General features: G+C 47.4%; 1 pseudogene; it reads left to right on the forward strand.

Moving 5' to 3' along the window:
* Nucleotides 1–1355: 1355 nt before the first annotated feature.
* On the forward strand, nucleotides 1356–3206 carry LOC147729308 (uncharacterized; annotated as a pseudogene).
* Nucleotides 3207–4541: the final 1335 nt, after the last annotated feature.

Here is a 4541-nt window from a genome sequence, read left to right on the forward strand (position 1 = left end):
CAAGGCCGGTGTTCGCACACTGGTACACACCTCTAGGGTCTGTGTCTAAAGTTTTGTCCATCTAGGTTCAGCGGAAGTATCCTTAAACTCTATTTGTGTAACTTTTACGCACCATTGACTTTGCATTGGTGCATGCGTGTGCTTTAAGCGCTGCACCCAAATCCCGCGGGCTTTTCCTGACTTCAGCATTGCTTGTCCCGACTGCTCCCAGCGATTCCCTAGGCCCTAGGCCTAACCACTGTTCGATTGGTATCTCTTATACCACTTTCTTAATATATGGTTTGAGTGGCCACCCGCCCTCATCCATAATTGTGCAACTTTGTATGTTATACTGTGCTTTTGATTTAACGCTTGTGCCCCTTTGCTCATAAAGAGTACTGGGGATTATTTTAGAAATAAACACATATATTTTTATAATATATACTTGTGTGGTGTCCTTTCATTTGGTATTACAGGATTGTGAATGGTAAAACAGCTCGCTTAACACGACCTCTTGAGTTTAGCCTTTAAGGCTGCTTAGTCTATGCTACCATTAAGATAGCTTGTCTACAAGGTTGACTTACAACCAGACACCATAAGGGACTGTTTGGACTGATACAAGGTGGTTCCAGAATTGGAAACATCATATATCAGGCCAACTTCTCACATTGGTGTGCAGCGGTGCGGATTTGAGCTTGCTGTTGTTTTACCATTGCAATCTTTTTATCAATTTGAAAGATCACATCAAGTACCTTAGGTACATATAAGTCAAAAGCTTAGCACGTTTAAGTTCTACTGAACTTAGTAGTTGTAGACTAAAGGGAGTAGCACACCCTGACTACAACTCACTAGCAAGGTACAGTAGGAAAACACTTAGTGTAGGTAAGTGCACCACTTACACCTCACAAGCAGTCATGTCTGACACAGGAAGAGCTTCAGGCTCTTATGACAAACTTAGCCACAAAGACTTGAGTGCCATGTGCACTGCAAGGGGGCTAAAAAGGGGTGGAAACCCCACCATTCCTTCCCTGATAGCCATCCTGGAAAAGGATGACTTAGATAAGGCGAGTGCAGCTCCCTTAGATTTAGGAGATGGAGTCAACACCCCTGAGAATGAGACAACTCCAGAAGAGGAAGAAGAAGAGGAGGAAGAGGAGGAAGAGGGCTCAGAAGTGGATGAGCCTGAGGATCAGGATCAGAGGGGTAACCAGGTTGTAGTTGCCAGGATTAACCAGGCCAACTTAGACCTACATGGGAATGGAAAGAGCCAGCACCTCCCCAGATCCCATAACATAATTCTCCCAGGCAACAGAAGGGTGAGATCTCCATCAGGGGACTCTCATATTTCTAGTGTCTCAAGAGAATCTCAAAGGGGAATGACTTCCCCCCAGAGGAAAGAGCATAGGGCCAGAATGAGGGCTGTCCAACTCCAAATAGAGAGGGAAGAGATAGCTTTGGCTCAAGCTAAACTTGCTTTAGCAAGAGTACAAAAGTTGTGTGGCTTAGATGCCACTGGTGGCAGCAATATTCCTAGAGAGAAAGACAGGAGCTATGACAATAGAAACCTAACAAAGATTGTAGCCCCCTACAAGGAAGGGGATGACATCCACAAATGGATGACTGCTCTTGAGAGAGCCTGCATGGTACAGCAGGTTCCTCAGGAACAGCGGGCTGCAATTTTATGGTACTCTTTTTCAGATAAAGGGAGGGATAGGCTCCTCACAGTTAGACCTGAGGATGCCAAAAACTACTCTGTCCTGAAGAGTGCTCTTATTGAAGGGTTTGGCCTAACCACTGAGCAATACAGGTTGTTGTTCAGAGACACCCAAAAAGCACAGACTCAGGACTGGACTGATTTTGTTGATTGTGCCACTAAGGCTTTGGAGGGTTGGCTGCAGGGAAGTACAGTCTCAGACTATACAGGATTGTACAATCTTATAATGAGAGAGCAGATCCTTAATAACTGTCAGAACCAGCTGTTGCATCAATACCTTATTGACTCTGATCTGATCTCTCCCCAAGAATTGGGAAAGAAGGCAGACAAATGGGTCAGAACAAGGATTAAGCAGAAACCCCAGAACCATGGTGACCAGAAGAAAACAGACCAGACGGGTGGGAATCAGAAAGATAAAGAAAAGGTCCAGAAGTCTTCATCCCCCCAAACTAGTAATAAGGAGGGTGGTTCCCAAAATGGCAACAAGAAAAAAAAGAATGATGGCCCAAAGAAACCTTGGTGTAATACCTGCAAATCATTTTCACACTGGGGCAGTGAATGCACCAAGACAAATCCAGTCCCCACCACTGCAGCTCCTAAAGCACCTACACCCCCTAGTTCAGTTAGCAGTGGTGGTATAGTAGGGTTAACCCTGGGTACTGAGATGGAATCTGGCCTAGTCAGAGTCCCTACTCAGGCATTTCTCCTATATGATATGGACTTATCTTTCTCCACTACAGTGAGTCCCACTAACCTGGGCAAATATGGGCAGACACCTTTGATAAATGAGAAACTGGCTCAGGCCTACAGGGACACTTGTGCCAGTGTCACTATGGTGACACCTGACTTTGTGGACCCTGGTCAGATTGTACTAGGTGAGAATTACCTGGTGACCAATGCAAGCAACACCACTACTACACATAGTGTGGCTGTTGTGAACTTCTCCTGGGGAGGGGTAGATGGCCTAAAGAAAGTTGTGGTAAGTGCAGACCTCCCAGTAGACTGTCTGTTAGGCAATGATCTTGAAAGCTCAAATTGGTCAGAAGTGGAGTACAGGACTCATGCAGAAATGCTAGGGATTTCAGCGAATGTCCTTGCAGTGACAAAGACTCAGGCTAAGAAGTGCCTCCCTGAACCAGTGGTGGATCTTGGAACAATAGACCAACCACAACCCAAGAGAAGGAGCAAGAGGGTTAAGGCTGTGCCTTCCCACTTGCCCCAGGTTGAGGATCAGCCTTCACAGGAAGCTGATTCTGCAGTCCAAGAGGAGACTGTCTCTGAGGAACTTGAGCCTGACCAGGTTGAGTTCTGGGGACCGGGGAACCCTCAAGGGCAGACCTGGGGCAGGCCCAATTAGATTGCCCTTCACTTGAACCCCTCAGACAGCAAGCTGCTGCTGAGGCTGCAGGGAATGCTCAAGGTGCCCATAAAGTATATTGGGATGATGGACTCCTTTACTCAGAGGCTATAGACCACAAACCTGGTACCACCAGGAGGTTGGTCATACCTTTGAAGTTTAGGGGTTTCCTTCTTACCTTGGCCCATGATATTCACCTTGCAGGACACCAAGGCCAGAACAAAACCTGGGACAGGCTTGTCCCTCACTTTCACTGGCCTCATATGTCAGAAAATGTCAAGTAGTTTTGTCGCTCCTGTGTCACTTGCCAAGCCAGTGGTAAGTCAGGTGGCACAACAAAGGCCCCCCTGATACCACTACCTGTGGTGGGGGTACCCTTTGAAAGAGTTGGAATAGATATTGTGGGTCCCATGGATCCTCAAACAGCATCTGGGCACAGATTTATACTGGTGGTAGTGGATCATGCCACCAGGTACCCAGAAGCAATTCCCCTGAGAACCACAATAGCACCTGTTGTGGCAAAAGCCCTCATTGCAGTTTTCTCAAGAGTGGGCTTTCCAAAGGAGGTTCTTTCAGACAGAGGTACTAACTTCATGTCTAGATACTTAAAAGCAATGTGGAAGGAATGTGGAGTAAACTACAAGTTTACCACACCCTATCACCCACAGTGCAATGGGCTTGTGGAGAGATTCAACAAGACCCTCAAGGGAATGATAAAAGGATTACCAGATAAGCTTAGATGGAAATGGGGCACCCTTTTACCCTGCTTGCTCTTTGCTAAAAGAGAGGTCCCACAGAAGGGGGTTGGCTACAGCCCTTTTGAACTTTTGTTTGGCCACCCTGTGAGGGGTCCACTATGTTTGGTGAAGGAAGGATGGGAGTTACCTCTCAAAAAGCCTAAGCTAGATGTTGTGGACTATGTACTTGGTCTCCGCTCCAGTATGGCTGAGTATATGGAAAGAGCATCCAAAAACCTGGAGGCCAGCCAAGAATTACAGAAAGCTTGGCATGACCAAAAGGCTGTTCTGGTGGAGTACAAACCAGGGCAGATGGTGTGGGTGTTGGAGCCAGTGGCCCCAGCAGCTCTCCAGGACAAATGGACTGGACCCTACCCAATTGTTGAAAAGAAGGGAGAAGGCACCTATGTGGTTGACTTTGGAACCCCTAGGAGCCCCCGCAGGGTGATCCATGTAAATCGTTTAAAAGCATTTGTTGACAGGGAGGACATGAGTCTCCTCATGGCCACAGATGGGCATCAGGGGGAAGAGAGTGACCCTCTCCCAGACCTGCTTTCCCAGAACCCTGATGATGGTTCAGTTGATGGAGTAGCCTTGGCAGGCAGCCTCACTGAGCAGCAACAGATGGACTGCAGACAGGTTCTGCAGGCCCACAGACACTTGTTTTCACTCACACCCAGTCAAACTAACTGGTGCACCCATGAGGTGGACACTGGTGACAGTCTGCCTGTGAAGAATAAGATCTACAGGCAAC

This window comes from Lissotriton vulgaris, chromosome 2_2, assembly GCF_964263255.1.
Source record: "Lissotriton vulgaris chromosome 2_2, aLisVul1.2, whole genome shotgun sequence".
Taxonomy (NCBI): domain Eukaryota; kingdom Metazoa; phylum Chordata; class Amphibia; order Caudata; family Salamandridae; genus Lissotriton; species Lissotriton vulgaris.